Source organism: Hemitrygon akajei, chromosome 8, assembly GCF_048418815.1.
Source record: "Hemitrygon akajei chromosome 8, sHemAka1.3, whole genome shotgun sequence".
NCBI classification, from domain to species: domain Eukaryota; kingdom Metazoa; phylum Chordata; class Chondrichthyes; order Myliobatiformes; family Dasyatidae; genus Hemitrygon; species Hemitrygon akajei.
Genome location: NC_133131.1, coordinates 111,782,705 through 111,804,815, shown reverse-complemented (window position 1 = coordinate 111,804,815; position 22,111 = coordinate 111,782,705). Strand labels below are relative to the sequence as shown.

Below are 22,111 nucleotides of genomic sequence, written 5' to 3'. Positions count from 1 at the left end.
AATATATGGACCTTAGTAAAGTGTTCAACAAGAACCCTCGTGATAGACTGATCCAGAAAGTTAGGTCATAGGGATCCATGGTGATTGTGTACATTGAATTCAAAATTGGCTTAGCCACAGAAGACAGAGGGCAAGTGGCAGAGGAGCCTGTGACGAATGATACTACACGTCACTGTTGGGACATCTGTTCTTTGGTATGTACGAGGGGTGACTGATAAGTTCGTGGCCTAAGGTAGAGGAGTCAATTTTAGAAAACCTAGCGCATTTATTTTTCAACATAGTCCCCTCCTACACACTTAGTCCAGCAGTCGTGGAGCATACAGATCTTGGACCTCCAGAAAGTGTCTACAGCATGGGGTGATTGATAAATTTGTGTCCTAAAGTAGTGTTACGTACCCCGTAACTGGGTGTCTGACCAGCAGAGAAAGAAGAATCCGTTGGAGTCTGGTGATACCAAACTAAAGGTGTTTAGTAATAAACTACACAATACAATATCAAAAATGCAAATATACATATAAAACAAGTTAGCAGTAATAAACCTAAAAGTGTAGGAATAATAATAATCAATAATAAACAAGCTCTATCGATGTCTAGGGGTAAATGAATTGTCATAGGAAAGTATAGAGTTCAGTTCATAAATGCTGAAGTAGTTATGGTTGTTGTATTGAAATCGTTGGAGAGAGAGAAAGTGAGCGAGATGTAACAGCAACAGTTGCGGCAGGCAAACCTTTTTGTGGCTTTTTTAATCCGTCGTATCGTTGTGGCCATTCAGTTATGACCCCTCTGGTCTTCAGCTAGACCGTTCTTCTGTGGTGGACTCGTCACTCTGGCATGAGTGGACACACACACAAGTCCCCACCGGCCCTGCTGTAACACTGTGAGCTTTATTGACCGATCTCCTGGTTCGGTCTTTGAAGCCCCCACCTTTCTGTGGGTTCCCAACACTCAGTCAGTGTCCACTGGTGTGTCGGAAGGGTGTCTCTCCAGACTTGTCTTTTATGCCCACTCACGGGGTCTCAGCTATCCATTAACTCTGAATGACCGTGTCCATCAAATCAGGCCACTCCTGCTATCTCCTGAGGAATGTTAACGAGCAAAGTCCTTGTAGTGGAAAGTAAATAATCCAGGAAGAGTCATAATACAGTAAATCAACAGTCTCTCTCCCCTCTCTTATCTGTAGCTTTATGTTCTTGCCTGGGCTTTATCTCTCTCTCATGAGCAGCATAACAACAGCAATAGTTCGTAGTTCTCGGGGGGGGGGGAATGGTTAACTCTGCACCCCATTGTCCATCAGGTCTGTTCATCACTCATAACTGTAGAAGGAGATGAGTTATACAGCTCTTGTTACATGCACATGCAGTTCAACTCTTTGAGTGATTGTGCAGAAAGTTTGAAGTTAATAACTCATCTCCTTCTACCTTAGGCCACAAACTTATCAAGACCCCCCCCCCCCCCCCCGATGAGTTATTAACTTCAAACCGTATTCGGTGTATTGTGTGGAGTTCTGATCACCACTTTACAGGAAGAATATGGAAGTTCTGAAGAGGATGCAAAAGAGGTTCACCAGCATGCTGCCTGGATTAGCAAATATTAGCTTTACAAACAAACTTGGATTATTTGCTCTGGAGCTTCAGAAGCTGAGGAGAAACCCGATGGAAATATTTAAAATTATGAGAGGCAAAAGTAGCATCAATAGTCAAGGCTCTCTTTCCCAGGAAAGGAAACGTAACATGAAACAGAGCACAGGTTTAAGTAAGAGGGGAAAAGTTTAAAGATTTGTGAGGCAAGTTTTCTTCTGACACAGAGAGTGGTAGATGTTTGGAATGTACTGCCAAGGGTCATGGAGACAGCAGAATCAATTTAGACAGGCACATGAACCAGCAGAGAAGGGAGGGACTATAGACCATGTGAGGACTGTTGGAATTAGATTAATTTGGTATCAATGTTGGCACAGGCCTCAGGGGTCAGTTCCTATGCTGTACTGTTACATATTCAATATATGTTTAAATGCTAACATAACTAGAAAAATCAGTCTCTCAATTATCACATTTCCAATTTACGAACACATATGAAATAATATTGTCTAGCATTCCTTAGACATTTAAGCCTATAATTCTCCACATTATTTTAATCTGTTGTCTTTATAATTACAGTTAATGATTCACACAAACATCAAGCAATGCGTGGCAAAGCAATTAATGAAGGAGGATGAACAATTCTCAGCTGAAGATCTAATCAACCCCTACCCAAATGGATAAGAAACAATTAAAGCCATACAGCTGTTCGCTCAATTGTCATTTGCCTTCAGCAAACAGTTGTAGTCAGGAAAATCATGTAACATCACAGTCTCCCTGATGGAGGAGCTCACGATGCAGCTCCTGACAGGTCAGCTCATGAAACTGGAAATGGAAGTGGATAAACTCAAGATCAGTCAGGAGGCTGAAGAGATCACAGATGTAAGTTTTAGTGAAGAGGTGACACTTCAACTGCGGAAGACAGATTGATGGATAACCATTGGGAGAAGTAAGGAGAGCAAGTAGACAGTGCAGTTACCTTGGGGCTATTATCCTCAGCAACAAGTAGATCCCCTTGGATACTGTTAAGAGGGAATGACCTTTCAGAGGCTCTCACCACAGACCAAGTTAGTAGCACCACGGTCAGCCCTGAGGCAAAGAGAGGAAGGGAGAAGTCAGGCAGAGCGATAGTGATAGAGCAACTCGAAAGTAAGGGGTGCAGATAGGATCATGTATTGCCTCTCAGGTGCCAGGGTCAAGGATGTCTCGCAGGACATCCGAGAGGGGAAGGTGAACAGCCAGACACTGCAGTCTATAGGTATCAATGACTTAGGTAGAAGCTGGGGCGAGACCTTGCAAAGATATTTTAAGAAGCTAGGTAGAAAGTTAATAAGCAGAGTTTCTAGGATTTTATTCTCAGATTTACTACCCGTGCTATTGAAGTGAGAAACAGATATACAGTGCAGACCAACACGCAGATCTGGTACAGGAAGAAGGACTTCAGAATTATGAATCATTAGGTTCTCTTCCAAGTCAGGTGGGACCTGGAAAGCCAAGTTGGTTTGCATCTTTCTGGAGAGGAACCGATGTCTTCACTGGAAGATCTGCTGGTGCTAAAACCAGAGTGGCAGGGTCATTGGGACAACTGGAGGTAGGGTTGAGGCTACTAAACATAGAGGGATGGATGGGCTGAAATATGCTTATTGCATTGCTAGGAACATGAGTAAGAAGAATAAACTTAAAATAAGAAAAATGCAATTCCACTAATGGGATTATACTCTGAACCCCTCAATAATCACCAAAAGGTGAAGAAACAGATATGTAGACAGAGCATTGAAAAGGTGCAGAAACAACAGGATTGTCAGAGTGGGTGATATTAACTTCCCCAGTATTGATTGTAACTTCTTTAGTGGCTTAGATGGTGGGATTTGCTCAGAGCATCCAAAAGTGTTCTTGAAACAGTATGTGAAGAGTTCAACTAGAGGAGAAAACACACTGGATCTGCTTTTCAGAAATGTGCCAGGCCTAGTGACAGAACATTTTAGGAATGGTAGGTGGGCGTTTTGTGAATAGTGGCCACAACTCATTTTGTTTTAACTCTGCTTTGAGTAAGAACAAAATGCAATTTTGCAGGAAGGTACTAAATTGGGGTAGGGCAAATTACAGCAGGATAATACAGAAACAAAAGGTCATCGATTGGGAGCAGCTGCTGTCACACAAGTCCATGTCTGACATCTGGGAGATGTTTAACAAATAGCTGATCAGAGTTCACAATTGGCATGTTCCAGTAAGAAGCACAAGGGCGGTGAGGCAAGGGAACTTTGGATGACCCAAGAGGCCTTAAATTTGGTCCAAAAGAGAAAAGGAGCAAGGAGAATCCCAAGGCATTTTAGGTTTAAACTAAGAAAAAGAGGATAACTAAGGAGAGGATAGGCCCATTTAAGTATAAATAATGAAATTTACGCTTGGAGAGAGAACAAGTGGCTGAGCCTGAGGTGACAATATGCGTGCTTTGTATTTGTATTTATAGTGGAGGATTTGGAGAATAGTGAAGGCAGAGGGGAGCATGCTAATGTCCTGGGACATTTTGAAATTAAGGGGAAAGTGGTGCTGGATCTTCTGAAAAGCATTAAGGAGAGTAAGTCCCCACAGCCAGATGGCCTACATCCCAGAATATTGATAGAAGCAAGTGAGGAAATTGTGAAGACTTTGGCAAAAGTATTTGTGACTTCACTAGCAACGAACAAGGCCCCAGAGAACTGGAGAACAGCAAATGGTGTGCCTTTGTTCAAGAATGGAAACAGGAATAATCCAGGCAATTATAGGCCAGAAAGCCTCATTTCACTGGTAGAGAATCTATCAGAGAGGAGACTGAGGGATAGGATTTATACACATTTGAAAAGCTATGGCCTGCTTAGGGACAGTCAGCATGGCTTTGTGCAGGGTAGGTCATGCCTTACAAACCTGACCAAGTTTTCTGAGGAGGTGACAACTGAGGTTGATGAGGGTAATTCAAGGGGTATTATCTACATGGACTCTGATAAGGTCCCTCATGGTAGACTGATTCAGAAGATAAAGGTGCATAGAGTTGAGGGCAAGTTGCAAGGATAGGTTCAGAACTAGCTTGCCCGTAGAAGACAAAGCATAGGAGTGGAAGGCTACGATGAGATGTGCTCCATAAGGGTTGGTACTCAGACCTGCTTGTGGTATCCTGTACTGTATATCTTTGATTTGGATGAAAATGTAGATGGGTGGATAAGCAAAATGACACTATGATTCGTGCAAACACGAGGAAATCTGCAGATGCTGGTAATTCAAGCAACACACACAAAATGCTGGTGGAACGCAGCGGGCCAGGCAGCATCTATAGGAAGAAGTACAGTCGATGTTTCAGGCCAAAACATCGATTGTACTTCTTCCTATAGATGCTGCCTGGCCTGCTGCGTTCCACCAGCATTTTGTGTGTTATGGACAATGTAAAGGATTACCAAAGAATGCAGTGGATATAGATAGGTTACATATATGAGTAGAAAAATAGAAAATGTAGTTTAATCTGGGCAAATGTAAGGTGTTGGGTTTCAGGAAGTCAAATGAAAAGAGAAAGAATACAGTTAATAGTAGACTCCACAATAGCATTGACGTACAGAGGGTTCTTAGGGGTGAGGTCCATAGTTCACTGAAGGTGACAACGGAGTGGATAAGGGGGTAAAGAAGGCATATAGAATGCTTGCTAGAAGTGTTGAGTATAAGAGTAAATCATGCTGCAGCTGTATAAAACTTCAGTCAGACCACGCTTTGAGCATTGTGTGCAGTTCTGGTTGTCACATTACAGGAAGGATCTGGAGACTGTGGAGAGGGAGCAGAAGTTTACAAGGATGCTACCAAGATTAGAGGCTGTGAGCTATAAGGAACACTTGGACAAACTTGAGTTGTTATCCCTACAGTGTCAGAGGTTGAGGAGAGACCTAAGAGAGGCTCTTAAAAGAATGAGAGGTATAGACAGGGTGGACATTTAGAATCTTTTCTCCAGCACAGAAATGTCAAACACCAGAGCACTTGCTTTTAAGGCTAGAGGGAGAATATTTAAAGGCAACATGAGGAGAAAGTTTTTTTTGACACAAATAATGGTAGATACCTGTAATAGGTCACCAGGTGTAGTACTGGAATCAGGCAGCATGGTGGAGTTTAAAAGGCTTCTAAATAAGATGTACAATATGACAAGAATGGAGGGATATAGATGATAGACAGAATGTATTTTCACATTTTCACTCCAAGCAGGTAATCATCCAGTTACAGAAGTTCAGAAGGTGAAAAATATTTATTAAACTTTGAAGGCAACAATAATTAAACTGAGCTGGACAATTCTTTGGATGGTTCAGAGTGTTTTGAAAATGGACACCATGGTAACCAGGTGCGTGGAATGCAGATCCCCACACCGAGCATGGAAAAGGCTACATACTAAATTGATGGCCGAGGTATCAAAATACTTTGAAAACAGGAAGATTTCACCTCATAGTCTCATAAACAAGAAAGGTAAGTTACAAGTCCACATCTTAGAGAATGCTACATGCTCCTTATTGCAGGCAAAACTCAGCTGAAGCCATTCTTGCCCAGATGTCCATCCTATATGGACACTGAAGGAAGTCAATCCTGGCTAGTACTAAATGAAAGTACTAACAAGAGTGTAAACAAAGTGGAAAAGTCTTTAATGGCTAAAGCGTTGAAAGTCTGAGGCAATATAATTTAGTTTATTTAAGGTGAATGATAGGCCACATATAAAAACTTAGTATAACAATATATTAGGATTTGAAATGAACTGTTAACTAGGATGACGGAAGCAAATTCAATAACAGCCATAAAAAGGAAAATAGATAAATATTTGGAGGAGAAAAATAATTAATAAACAGGATTATTTGATAGCTATTTGCAAGCAGAATTGCCTCCCGCAATGGTACATGGTTTTATGATTTCATGAGTTATCCATTGCAGCATCATTTAAGATGACAGAGTTATTTTTGGGACTGATGGTTTATTGCTGGGATCTTGTAGATCTTTTGTCTCGTAGCATGCAGCGCTTTGAGTGATTAGATAGGAGGGAGGCCTTTAGAGAGTCTGCTCCCCAATTGTCTTTGTTTTCCTTTGAATGTATAAGTCTAGGTATTTTGTATTACTGGGTGTACAGATCCTTTTAAGTGTGAGCAAGAAATAAAATGGAGGATGAACTCAGTAGGTTAGGCAGCATCCATAGAGCAAAATGTACTATTGAGGTCTTGGATTAAGATCGTTCAAGACCCAGTGCAAACAAACAGTCGTAATCCAAAACACTGACTGTCCAAACCCCTCTGCAGATGCTGCCTGAGCCACTGAGTTCCTTCAGCATTTTGTTGTAAGCTGCGGATTCCAACATCCACAGCCTATTTTGCCTCCTTTTTAAATACACATATTTCCACTTTTATTTATCCATGGTGACAGATTAGACAGAGACTTCTTTGAAAATACATACATTAATGATTTAGATATGATCATGTCGGATTGACTTCGATTGAGATTAGTTTTTGTGTTATGCTTGTAACAGGGTCTTGAAGGCTACTGCTGCTGATGGCAGCAGGAAACAACATCCAACACAATGATCTTACCTCTTCCCATCATGCTGCCTGTTGCATGGTCTCTTTATCATATGTAATGAAATTACTCTTATTACTTTTATTCGTCATTATTGTTTTTATCCCATTCATTACTATCCAGCTTGTACCTCAGTCCAGTTGGAGAATGCCAAAGGGCTTGTACATCACTGTCCCAGCTCCCAATAATTGCCCAACTTTCAATAATATCCTTGATATCTTCAAATCTAGACAATCACCTAATCTAAGAGATCTGTCTGCTGACTGAATCAAACTGTTCTAGTGAATCTTCCCTTCACTGATGTCTTATTGAGTCATGTTTCTATATATTTGAATTGCTAGGATTTCTTTTCACTTAATATTTAGTCTGGTTTATTACTTTAATTACTCATGACTACTTTTAAATTGATCGTAAGCTTTTCTATTTTCTATGAACTTGGGGTGTTTTGGCCCTTTGAATTCATGCAGCCTTCAGAGTATTCACATCAATCCTATTTGCACATTAATATGTACGATATGTCCCTGTAACCTCTCCTTTCGCATATGTCAGTCTTGATTTTCCTGGAATCCACTTTTACTAAGGGTAACATCAAATACACCATTCACGATACCAATCCATACACCTTTGGGCTGCTGAGGGACACCAGACCCAAGCACAAATCTACAGTATGTACACATAAGGAGACAATGTTTCCCACCTGGAACTACATATAACTAACAAATAGCAGAGGGCTCTCCTTTCTCCTTGCATCAAATTTCTAACCACTACACTTTGAAAAATTGCACTGTAAATTGACTTAGTTGATTTGCAAAGCTTTATTTATTCTTTTATAGATTTAACCCACACTCAAGCTAGAATAATAGCAATAGTAATTACCACTTATTCAATTAACTACTTAGAAAGTATTTACTAATTTACAGTGAAATTGTCATGACCAACTAACTAAGCTTGCTCACACAAAAATACAACTGCAGATGCTGTGGATCAAAGAATACGTACACAACGCTGGAAGAACTCAGCAGGTCAGGCAGCATCTGTGAGAAAAGAGTAGCCAACGTTTCGGGCCGAGACCCTTCATCAGGAATGGGGGGGAAGAGAGGGCCGAAGCCCAGTAATAGAGATAGGGGAGGGGGTAGGGCCTAGAGGCACCAGGTGGAAAACCAATCAGAGGGAAGATAAAGGGGGGAGGGGGAGGGGATAAGCATGAAAGACACGTTCCCAAAAACGAGACGTGGCTATGGTACCGTGTCTGGGTCAGGATGTGGTCGAAGAGACGGAGAGAAGCGGAGATAACGGAGGGTGGGCAGTGAGTGAGGGTCTCACTGAACTCCCGTCGAAGAGAAGATTTGAACTTCTTCATCTTCTTCTAAGCTTGCTATTGACTAAAAACTTAAAAAATACAAATTAGAGCTAAAGCTGTAATGTCTGAGTGCTGAATTAAATAAGGTTCAATCACTCACCAATTTCCACACTGATCAACGTTTTAACTCTTGCACTCTGTACAACCAACTGCTTAAAAAATGTTTTTGACATACTGCATTTTATTGCAAGGCAGCTGACCACAAGAGCATAGAAAGGATTGTCGGGACTGCTGAAAGGATCACTGGTCTCTCTCCCACCCATCAGAGATACATACCAGGAGCACTGTGTTTGCAGGGTCTTTAGCATTGTCAATAATCCCTCCTATCTGTCCAACAATCTTCTTGTCCCTGACCATCAGGCAGAAAGTACCATAGCTTAAGGCAAGGGGTCGGTGCTGCCCCCCAGTGTTAGCTCAGCAGAAGACAAGCTGTATTGTATTCGACTGCAGACACTTGCAAAATTCATGGACTCAGAATCAGAATCCGGTTTATTATCACTGGCATGTATCATGACATTTGTTAACTTAGCATCAGCAGTTCAATGCAATACATAATATAGAAGAAGAGGAAAAAGAAGAGGAAGAAGAGGCCCAGGAGCTGTAACTTCTCAATCAGGATTGTGGGAACGATGGTGTTGAGTGCTGAGCTATAGTTGATGAACAGCATCCCGACAAAGGTCTTGGACCTTTTTTTTGTGTGACTGTTTTCTACTATTATCTTATATGTGCCTCCTGTCTTTTATGTGCTCTATGTGTCTTGTGCTGTGTGCGACTGTTTGTATTGTGTTTTGCGCCTTGGTGCCGGAGTAACCCGGTTTCCTTTGATTATATTCATGTATGAATTCACAACAATTAAACTAGAACATGAACTTTACTGTTAGGATGGAAAACGGTCTCTTCCTCCGGACTGTGAGACCACTGAATTCCCTGCCACCATCCAGGTCTCACCACATTTGAAGCACAAGTAGTGCTATACTGTTAACTTTTTAACTTGTGAGGTAAATGCACCACATTATTTATGATTTTTTAATAATATTACTTTGTATGTTGTGTGTGAGTTATATGTACTGTGATGTGCATTTTGGTCTGGAGCAGCATTTCCCAATGTGGTGTCCACAGATCCCTGTTAATGGTCAAGGTCCATGGCAGAGAGATGGCTGGGAATCCCTGGTTTGGAGGATTGTTGTTTCATTTGGTGGTATACATGTAATAGGGTTGAAAAGATAATAAACTTCAACTTCTATCTTTTTTTTGTCTTTACTTATGTGATGTATCTGTAGGTCACCTAAAAACACCTGCATTAGTGTATTTCCCTCAAACATTAATATATTGTATATGAGAACACAATAACACACAAGAAAGTAGGAACAGGAATAGACTATCCAGCCCCTCAAACCTACCCCACCTCTCAATATGATCATGGTTCATCTGCTCCAGGCCTCATTTCCTTATCTGTGCCAATTTCTATTGCCTACAATGCCCCATCTTTCAAAAAAATTATCTACCTCGACAATCTACATCTACAATTATCTATATCTGCAATAAACTCTCTTTATCGTCTCCATAATCCTTCAGGCATGAGCATTCCAAAGTTCCTTCCGATGCAGATTTTAAATAAAAGCCCCTTTTTCCTATACCAATGTACCTTTGTGACATTCCCATCAGTGGAAACCTCTGCACATCTGCTAGGTCATGTCAGCTTAGGACCTTATATGTTTCAATAAGACCCAACTTCTTTAGCAGCACATGATATGACAATTCTCTCACCCAGGAATTATCCTGATGTCTCCAGTGCTAATAGACTCTTTACTAAATAAGGAGACCAAAACTGTACACACCACTCTGGAACATTTAAGATTCAGTTTATTTATCACATGTACATCAAAACACAGTATACCTAAACAGAAGTAGCCTCACCAATACCTTCTGCAATTGTATCAATATTCCCTGTTTCTAAACTCCAATAAAGCCAACATGCCATTTGCTTTCTTCCATTCAATTCCATCTATGGTATGGTTCCATCTGCTGTAACCAGCACTCTCACCATTTGGATAAAATCAAATTAGCTGAAGCCTGGCATCTGTGATGGTGGAGACCTCATTTGGCAGACCAATATAGACCATTAACTCAGCATTGCTAAGTGAAGATGGCTGCAAATTCTGCAGCCTAATATTTTGCACTGATGGAGATTCTATTAGATGGTCCTTTAGCAAACAATTATTTATATGCTCAACAACAGTCACATTTTGGGTTTTGATTTCAACATGTTAACACTGGGATTGTATTGCTCTATTTTCTAAATGTAGAATAAACTGTTTTTGCACATCTGTGTTACAGTGTCACCAGGCTGTTATCTCATCTTCCTGTTTCCTTCTCCTGCTCCCTGCATGACTTTCTACACAACTATCTGAATCAGGGTTCTTCCCCAGGAATATGCAACCCACAAGGTTACGGAACAGGGTGGAAAATAATTTTGCTGATGTTTATAACTGCTGTGCCAGATGGCTGCTGTTGACAGATGTATTTCAAGATTTTTATCTTGAAATTTCAAATGTTCAGCAATTGTAGCTGCAATTATTCTCTGGGTAGTCGTAGACACATCATTCTCAAACTTAAATCATGGTAATAGCAAGCATTTGAACAAACAGAAGATTACAAAGGCAACACTACACCACAAATATACCGTAGGTTAAGCTCTTATTTACTTTGCATTGACGATGGATTTACAATTTAAATTTCACAACTGCAGGTCAGAAAAAGATACGTTTTTTTATGAGGGTACTTCACTAGTCAACAAAAAGATTGTGTATGGAAAAAATACTACCTGTATGACTTTGCACAAATACATTAGTGCAATAAAGACAATGAAAAAGCACTTCACAGCATCAGCAGTAACAGGCACCCTGTTGCATTTCAATATTCTTTGAACCCTTTTAGAGATACCTTGACACATCGGCATGTAACCTAACAGTGTTCCATCTATTGGATACCCACCATAGACAGCAGATAAATTTAAAGATTTACTTTTTCAGTTGAGTTCCTTCACAGTGTTCAGATAGATTGCATGTTGTATAGCTAAATATGACATTATTAAAGAACTGAAGTACCTTCATTCAGAATGCACATGAAGCCGCTTTCTCCCCACCTTTATTTGCCAAAGACTATAATATTATGCTTTGCCCCAAAATTATTTGTTACCAAATCTTAAACTTCTACAGCAATTAAAATAATCTCAGTGACTTCCTTTGGCATTAAGGATCTAAAAGAAAAAACAGGAAACGCTGGAAACACTGAACAAGATAGGCAGCATCTGTGACAAGGGAAATTGTTAATAGTTCAAGTAATAGACTGCTGATATTAACAGCTAATCTCTCTGACGGTGATGTACATGGAGGAGAATAAAGGAGGGACTTAAAAAGTGATGAAACAGTGAGATACATAGCACCACACGCAAAATACTGGAAGAGCTTAAGAGGCCAGACATTATCAATGGAGAGAAATAAACAGTTGGCGATTCAGGCCAGGACCCTTCATCAGCACTGGAAAGGAAGGGGCAAGAACCAGAATAAGCTGGCAGGTGATGGGTGAAACCACGAGGGGGAAGGTGGGTTTTGGTGGGGAAGGGGATGAAGCGAGAAGCTTTGAGGTGATAGGTGAAGAGGTAAAGGAGTGAAGAAGGAATCTGATAGAAAAGAATAGTGGACCTTGAGAGAAAGAGGAGGACTGGCACCAGGGATGATGGACAGAAGGGGTAAGAAGGGAGTCCAAAAGTGTTATGGAAAAAGAGAGAAGGGACAAGGGGGGAGAATTCACCATAAGTTAGAAAATTGTTGTTCATGCCATTAGGGTGGAGACTACCTAGAATATCAGGTGTTGTTCCTACAACCTGACAATGGCCTCTCCATGACAGTGGAGGAAGCCATGGACCATTATGTCAGAATGGGAATGGGAATTCAAATTGAAATAGGTGGCCACCAGGAAATCCCTTCTATAGTGGCAGACAGAGCAAAGGTGCTTGGTGAACCAGGCTCCAATCTGTGCCGGGTTTCAGTGATGCAGAGGAGGCCACACCTGAGTACCAAATACATTAGATGACCTCGAGAGACTTGCAGGTGAAGTGTCACCTCACTTGGAAGAACTGTTTGTATCCCTGAATGGTGGTGTGGGGGCAGGTGTAGCATGTGCCCTGCTTGCAACACTTCATAATCTGTCCGGGTAGCCTCGAAACTGACATTATCAACATCAATTTCTGAAATACCTACACATTTCCCTCCCTATCTCCCTTCTCTCTTTTTTCATCCCCTCCCTTCTCATCACGTGCCCATCAGCTCCTTCTGATGCCCCACCTCCTTGCCTTTCTTGTATGTTCCACTGTCCTTTCCTATCACATTCCTTCTTTAGATCTTTAACTCTTCTGCTTTAAGCTTTTCACTTCACCACCCTCCAACACCCATCCACCTACCTTCCCCCTTACCTGGTCTCACCTTCCAGTTTCTACACCTTCCCCTCCCCCATTTTCTTATTCTGTCCCACGCCCCCATCCTTTCCAGTCTTAATGAAGGGTCTCGGCCCAAAACTGTTTATTGTTCTCCAACAATGCTGCCCGACATATTGAGTTCCTCTTGCATTTTATGTGTGGCTTGCTCTGGATTTCCAGCATCTGCAGATTCTCTTATGTTTATGAGATACAGAACACAGCAGTTGTTCAAAATCTAAAATAAAACAGGAATGGCCAGTAGGTCAGGTAGCATCTATAAAGAGAGAAAAACTGAGTTATATCAAAAGCATTTTCCCTTTCATTCCCGGGAAGTACCGTATTTGTCCATACACCTCCTCCCTCACCACCATCCAGGGGTCTAAAATGAGTCACGTGCACTTCCTCCAATCTCCTCTTCATTTGGTGCTCTCAATGTACCCTCTTCGATACTGGCGAGACCAGGTGGGGACTATTTGACTGTTTTGCAAAACAAATGCTCTGTATCTGGAATCTCTACCCCAAGCTCCCAGTTGCATCCCCTTCCCATTACTACACTGGCCTATCTGTTTTCAATCTTCTCCACTGTCAGGGTGAGGACCAACACCAACTGTCAGGTAACCTACACTCTGTGATCCTTTTACTCTTACCTTCTATTCCAGCCAGGCTCTTCCCTCTTCGGTCTGGTCCCACTCAACTCTCACCCACACACTGTACTTACTCAATCTCCTTTCAACTCCCCAAACTGGTTTCATCAGCCACTCATCCATTTCTCATCTGGTTCCACTTATCACATCAAATTCCAGTATGTACAACACCCTTGTGTCTCTATTTATCATCTTATAGCCTCCTCGTCTCCACTCATTTTCTCTCTCTCTAACTCCACCCTCCCCTTTCCTCAGCTCCAATTTGCCCCTATTTCCTCTTTGGGTCAAATTTGTGCATCAATGCTGTTAAAGGTCCTGTCTTTAACTGTTTATTTTCTCTCAATATTTGATCTCACAAAGTGCAACACCTCCCATTTGCCTTTTACATTTATCAGACCTTTCAATTTTAGTGTTAATAGGTGGCATATTAATTAAGCTGAGCCAATAAAAGCTAAACCACTAAAATCTATCTGCCATTTCTATGCCCACATTTGTAACTGACTTATATTCCCCACATCCTTTGGCAATCTTCAACATTATCTACAACACCACTAATTTATGTGTCATTTTGCAAACTTATCAATCCACCCATCCAGGTTTTCATTCAAAGATCTAAATATCACAAACAGCAAAGGTCCTAGAACAGATCTCTGCAGAACAACACCAGTCATGGATCACCAGCTAAAGTAAGACCCATTAATCACAACCATGTCTTCCATGAGCAAGCCAATTCTGAACCAAAATGTCTAAGCCAGAGCAGGTTACACATATCAATTAAATTCAAAAATTTCAAGTGAGCTGTCTTTTGCTATCCACTGAGGCTGCTTGACCTACTGCAGCATTTTCAGTCTTTTCAAATTTACAGCATGTGCAGCTTTAAAATCTTCTTCCAGTTAAATTAATTTAAATAAATGCAAGACAGTTTCATGGTCCGTGGTCAGTCCTTAATCTGAATGCACCTGAACAGAAAGCCAATGATGAGGTAATGATGAACATCAATCTGAATGCAACAGTGTGCAAAGCTAATAACTAAGCAGGAATCAACATGCACTTCTTAAGTTGAAGACATCAATCTTTCTGCCCATCAATTCTACAGTACAGTGCACACAAAGTGGATCTTATCCTTCCTTGTGGTCTTAAACTTAACCATTTTTTTGTGTATTTAATATTTCAGTAATATTTGAGTAATATTGTAAATACATTGTTTAAGCAATCTTTGTTGATTACATGAATTATTATGAGTTATATGTATAAGTATGTGAATGACATATGCCATCACACCACCAAGTCATAAGTGCACATCTCACTAAAGTAAAAACGATACCAGAGTACAAACTTTATTCCCGGCTCTTTTTCTTTCAATTAGTTTTATGCTTTGGAGTTACAAAACATAACTGTAGTAGGAAGGAAGTTTTAAATGAACCTGAGATGACTACCTACCGTTGAAGTGCTTTGAGCTATTTGAGTTAACAAAAAGGCTCAGCAAGACTTTAACATTTTAAAAAAGGCAAAAAAAAGACCAAATTCATAGATTCATGAACAGTGAGTAACATGCGATAATAATCACAAATAAAAAATAACTGAAATGGCTAGCTCCATTGGAAAGACAGATGCATTTGATTGCACAAGGGATAACTGGAATATGTATACTGAGTGAATTGAGCAATAGTTTAAAGCAAATGGAATAGCCAATGAGAAGCAAAGAACAATTTTGTGGGGTGTAATAAGTAGGAAAGCAAACAGGTTGCTTATAAGTTTGACTGTTCAAACTAAACCAGCCAAAATGAGCTTTGTTGATAATGTGAAAGTAATGCAGGGATATTTAGAAATTAAACCATTGTTGATTGCAGAATGTTTTAGGTTTCATAAGAAGAATAAAAATAAAGGGAAGTCCATTTCAGCTCACATGGCTGAGTTGAAGAGATTGTTTGAGCATTGTCAGTTCAGTAATGGGCTTTGTGATGCACTGAGAGATCATTCAGCTTGTGGAATTTTACAAGAAAACATTCAAAATGGCTCCTAACTGAAGCACAACTTCAGTTAAATGAACAATTGAAACAGCTGTACCAATGGAAAGAGCAGAGATGCAATTGAGTTGAAGTCAGGAATTAAAGTGAATGTGAACAAGATTGCAATGTCTAAACAAAACCCTGCCTGGCCAAACAAATTGTGTTATCATGGTGGCAGGGGCTCAAATACACCAGACCAATGCAGGTTTTAATGCAAAACTTGCAGATAATGCAAGAAAGTAAGACATACACAAACAGCACGTTGGGCAGACAAAAATAAATGGACTGCACAAGAATAAAAATGATAAAAAGTCAAGCTGCGGTTTCAAAGAGCACTAATCTGCATGCTGTTGATGAAAACACTGATAATGATGAGAGTGACACAGGACTAGGGAGCCTTGATATTTATAATGTGAAAATTAACAACAGCCAAGTAATATAGCTTATGCTAGAAGTGGATGGCAAATTAATTAAAATGGAATTGGACACTGGCTTGGACACTTGTCATTCCACAAAATTAATATGAACGACATTTCAAAGATACTGAACTGAGTCCTGCAGATATCCATTTAAGAATTTATACTGGAGAAAAGATAATTCCTGCAGAATGACATTCGTAACAGTGAAATACAACAACCAACAAGCCACATTGGGCTGTATTTGTTAAAAAATACAGGAGGCCAGCATTATGGGGCCATGATTCGCTGAGGCAACTACAACATGATTGGAGATCCCCTTTGCAGCCACATCCCCTGCAATAGATTCAAATGAAAGTGAATTAAGAAAGGTACTGCATGATGTACAGCAGTGTTCAAGGATGGCATTGGAAAACTCAACCTTATCAAGGGCAAAATAGTGTTAAATGAAAATGCCACACGGTTCCTTATACGATCCGTGATAAAGTAGCTAGTGAGTAGATCACATGGAGGCTGAAGGAATGCTTTCCAAGGTTGAGTGAAGCCCACGGGCAATGCCAATGTAACCAGCAGACAAGAAGAATGGGTCTGGCAGGATCTGTGATGATTTTAAGGTCACTATCAACCCAGTACTGAAAATATATCAATACTCTCTTGTCCAGGACAGAGAATATCTTTGCAAACCTTTCTGGAGCAAAGCATTTTAACCGAGTCAACTTAGCTAAAGCCAGCCTTCCGATGGTGATTGAAGAAGAGTCCAAATCATTTCTCACCATAAACACTCACATCAGAGCTTTATTGCTATAATACACTTATTTTTGGAGTGACATGATTGTCTACATAATTCATAATGGGTGATATGCAAAAGTATGTGAGTGGCATACGTCATTACGCTACCACGTCATAAGTGCGCGTTTCGCTAAAGTAAAAACAAAATTAGAATACATGTTATTCCCGACTCTGTGTGTTTCTTTCAATTAGTTTTCTGTTTTGGAGTTACAAAACATAACTATTTTGTTATGTTATGATATTTTTTTCCTCTTACTCTCAAGTAAGAGGTCTGTAATATATCCCGAATAGCTAAACTAAATCTAACAGGCTGCATCCGCGAGTCAAGCTCGGTCTGCTCATGTGTTTGTTTCAACAAAATATTCGTTTTTGGATTGAAGTGAGCTGCCTTACATCTTGGCAGCCCAGCTCACAACCCGGCCTTCTTGAGTTGCAGCTTGGATAGTCAGACTCTCACTTCTTGGACCTTCTGACTTCACTGTTGACAGGTGGTACATGAATTAAACTGAGTCAATAAAAGCCGAGCTCCCTGCTGCCCCCTCAGATAAATATAACCTTGGTGATGCCAACACCAACTAATTGTACAAAAATGAACAATTCAGTAACTTATTCACATTAGGTTATCTTTTTGCTCAGAAAAAAAATTCTCGATTGGTTTCCTGATCTGAAATCCTGATCTTAAATGGTGAAGACATCAGCAACATAAAAATATATACAGTCGGCCCTCCTTATCCGCGAATTCCGCATCCGCGAATCAAGAAAACCCGGAAGTGCTCTTCCTGTATTTGTTATTCGAGCATGTACAGACTTTTTTTCTTGTCATTATTCCCTAAACAATGCTGTATAACAACTATTTTACATAGCATTTACATTGTATTAGGTATTATAAGTAACCTAGAGATGATTTAAAGTATATGGGAGGATGTGCGTGGGTTATCGTGGAACGGGATCGAAAAAAATCGGAAGTTCTCTTTCTAAGTAAGTTGGAACAGGTACATCCGGTATTATTTACCATCAGTTAGTCAAACGTTTGTCTTAGTATATAGTATATATTTTACCTATCTACGCATATAAAACGTTTAAGAACGTATGTTTCAGTGCTGGCTCGGGAATAAAAGTTCCTGAGTTCGATCCAGTAACAGACCGCTCCCAAATACGCTCTCCACTGTGCCGGGTTGATGCGGAGGATCAAAAACCCGAAGCCCCAAAACCCAATAATTAAACCACTGCGTTGCTTAGTAATAATTGTAGCTTTCATCGGGGCAGGGCCTTTCTCACTTTATCCTTTAAAATTTTTACACCACCAAGTCATAAGTGCACATCTGATGCCTGCAATTGACCCAATTTTTCTTGGCATCCCCAGCGCTACTCTTACAAAATGCTCCTCAAATTAGACCTGGCATGGAATGTGTGCCCTCACTGATTTCAAATGTGATTGCTGCGCACAGAATTTGAAGAAAATGAAAAATAAAAGACTGACTTGAGATCAATTTGCTTTTAATTTAATAGTTATCACCACAGAATCAGTGAAGGTTTACAGCACAGGCAGTGGCTATTCAATTAAATAAGTCCACCCTGGTTAGTCACACCCATCTACACTCCCCCCAGTGATTTCGGCTTCACTCAGCTATCTCAGGGACAGCACCTGTCGCAGTCCAGCAGGACTTCTAAGATGCACTGGGAGGGGGCAACGCTCCACATGGCAAGATGGGCATGAAGGGTTGTGGACAACAAGCCTCTTAATATGAATAACATAATTAATTGGACCAACGGCCCACTGTACTGTGTAATTAAAATACATTTACTGTACCTGCTCAGGGAAGAATTTCAAGTATTAATAGTTGAATTCATGAGGCACTATGAGAGGTCACTTACAATGGAAATGGATACATTCATTCAGATCATTCAGATAGCACTGACTCTGTCTGAACCTGGATTATCATTTGAAGACACACTTTAGAAAATTATTGACTTTAGTTCAGCTACAGAAAAGAGATCTTGCAGCACATCGTTTCCATGAAGTACTAATTCATTGTAGCATAAGAGCCTTAGCCTTGAGAAGGACAGATTCAACATTTAAAAATGTTTCAGCGTTTAAATGTTTAAGTCTTTAAGGCAGCACAGTTGCGTAGAGGTTAGTGTAATGCTTTACAGTGCCAGTGATTGGAAGATCTGGGATCAATTCCAGACCACTGTTTGCAAGGAGTTTTTACATTTTCTCTATGACCATGTGGGTTTCCTCTGGGTGCTCTGGTTTCCTCCCATTTTCTAAAAAGACTTAGGGGTTAGGGTCAGCAAACTGTGAGCATGCTGTGTTGGTGTGGAAAGCATGGCCCCCATCGCAAATGATGGCACAAATGACACATTTCACTGGATGTACGCTTCAATGTACATGACACAAATAAAGCTAATCTTTATCTAATCTTAAATCCAGTCATGCCAGAAATGTTAACAACAATTAAATATGAACTTATTTTCTCTATTCTCCACATGCACATGAGAAATAAATGAATCTGAATTGGAACAATGTTGTTAACATTTAATTAGCTGTTTATCTGCATACCCCAATGTTACCAATACACATCAATCTCATCAACCCTCTGTGAAATGGGTTCGGGCAGCAAGAAGCAGGTTCCATATGACAGTGACCCACCACATTCATTTATCAATATTTCAGCAGTAAAGCAGCAAACTCACTTGGGTAAGTTGCTATCAGGACACTGGTGAAACCAGATCTAGAGAACTATGTAGAGCTTTGGTCTTTTGACAGCAGATGTTTACATGATGGATGCAGTTCAGTGAAGGTTTATTAGACCAGAGATGAACATGTTGCCTTATGAGGGAAGTTTGGTTTTCAGAATGGAGAGAGGCTTAAATGAAAAATATGAGATCCTATGGGGTCTTGATAAAATGGATATGAAGAGCATGTTTCCCCTTATGACACATACTGGTTAGCAGGTCAGCAACTGGAGACTATGAACGCATCAAAATAATGAATGATAAGAATTTACACTTTTGTACCCCCTCCTCCTCAACTTTAGCAGAAATCATCACCCTAAACCCATTATTTAAATATTTGATAAAAATATTCAAAGGACAGACTATAATTCCAAGGGCCCATATAAAGAGTGAGATGTCCGTTTTATAGGTTGAGCTCATTGTGTGTGCAAAGGCAACCTTCAGTATAAGAACAAAAATATAAATTATATCCATCAAGTTTAATAATGCATATTAAAAGTTATTTACTTTGATTCTTTCTGATGAATGGGTGGCTCATTCAATGTACCCCCCCCCCCCCACCCAACTCTGTTGGAAAAACTTTCTCTTGGATCCATTTAAATCTTTCTCCTCTCACCTTAAATCTATATTCCTTACTTTTTCCACCACTCTGGTGAAAGACTGAGAACATCCATCACATCAACCTCTCTCATGATTTTATATACCTCTCTGAAGTCAAGCTTCAGCCTTCTATGCTTTAGGAAAAATATCTCCAGCTACCCAGCTTCCAATCTCTGTAATATCATCATAAATCTTTCCTGCATCTTTCCCAGTTTAACCATACCCCTCTCTATAGTGGGTGACCAGCACTGCACACAACACACCGAGTGTGGGCTCACTGATGATTTGTTCAGTTGGAACATGACATTCCAGCTCATGTACTCGAGGCCTTGACTGAGGAAGGCAAGAGTGCCAGATGCCTTTTTCATCACTCTGTCTATCTCTGCACCGCAGCTGACATCTCAACATAGCTGAAGAGAACTTGAAGAAAATAGATAGGCACGTTTCCAAAGTTGGGAAATTCATAACTATTGTTCTATAATAGTTGAGCCCTGAAATAATTCTAATTCAAATACAAAAATAAGATTTATTAGAATCAGAAAACCACTAAAGTGCTCTAGAATTTCTATTGACTCAGTGAAATAACAAGAAATTCTTCTTAAACTTATAGAGTCATGGAGCATGGAAACAAGCCCTCAAACCAAATGGCCCATGCCGACCACAACATCCTCCAAGTTAGTTTCACTTCCCTATGACCCTCCACGTCTCTCCCCTCCAAGTCCCTATCCAAATACCTCTTAAATGGTGCATTTTTATCTGCATCGACCACTACCTCTGGCAGCTCATGTCAGATAGTCACTACCCTCTCAGGTCTTCTTTAAATCTCTCCCCTTCTTGTATCTGTGTCCTGACAGGCTTATTTTACATCACTCAATTCCCTTTTTGCTATAATTGTACTTACTATCAGTTCTTATAATCATATAAACCCCTTGTATAATTCAACAAGCATCTATTTTGAACTATTTATACAGACACTTTCATTTACAAAAATCTTTAATTTCTGCCAGAAAATTTTAACTTTAACTAGTCAAGTTTTAAGCTGAAATCTAAAATAATAGTTAAGGAAAGCTTTATCGTTTTTTTCTCACAGGGGCTACGAAAAGATCTCAGCATTAACCTGTCAAAACAAATAACTCATCTTTAAAGTCAAATAAGTTATTAGTAAGTTCGACTTGATTTATTCTCAAAATCTGCATTTTGTTTCAGTTTCATTGGATGTGTTTGAGTATTGTTGGCAATTAGGTCTTTCTTCATATTTGCTTATATTCACTATAAGATAATTATAAACTCAATTAAAATAAATGTGGACAAATAAAAGTATTATATTGAATTGTATAGTAATTTAAAACATAACTGACAGTGAAAGAGATTATATTTTTCCTAAGATGCCACTGACCTATCTTATTGTACACTTGTCACGCTGCTGCTGAGTAAACTACTTTGGACGGTGCTTCAGTAATAGATGTACAGCTGTAATGAAACGCAGCAATGTTAATTGATACAAGAGGTTGGGATTACCACTTACTCAAAATGTTACCATAATGAGAAAACACATTCAAATTATACACTTGATTTTTAAAAACTTGAAAATCCACTCAACTGACGACTGGCCCTTTGGAACCCAATGGTGAATTCTAAATTAAGACAGCTTATAAATAAAAAAAATGTGGTTTTTCCTTCATCTACCTTACGCTTTTGATCTTATTTCTCCTTATCCATTGGTTGGTAACATTGCTATTGACAAACAAGGAGCAGTAGTTGAGTGGTTAAATCCCTGGACAGTTGCCAGAAACATGGACCAGTGAATCCCAAGCACTGGGGAAATTAAATTCCCATTATCCGGAGTAAAGGAACTGGTCTCAATAATGATAACCGCAAAACCACTGGTCTATTGTTAAAAAACAATCTGATCCCCTAACTGCATATTCCATAAAAAAAGTT

General features: G+C 39.9%; 1 protein-coding gene across 11 annotated transcripts in view; it reads right to left on the bottom strand.

The window, feature by feature from the left end:
- tpk1 (thiamin pyrophosphokinase 1) overlaps positions 1-22,111 on the bottom strand; it is a 380,881-nt gene that overhangs the window by 302,907 nt on the left and 55,863 nt on the right. Inside the window, exon 4 of one of the 11 annotated variants that reach the window (XM_073054377.1) lies at positions 21,567-21,640. The exons of 9 other annotated variants lie outside the window; for them this stretch is intronic. The gene's annotated coding sequence lies outside the window, so the exon portion shown is untranslated. Of the gene's footprint in view, positions 1-2,553; positions 2,660-21,566; positions 21,641-22,111 lie in introns of those variants that run through there. One more of the 11 variants, XM_073054385.1, reaches the window with a different exon arrangement.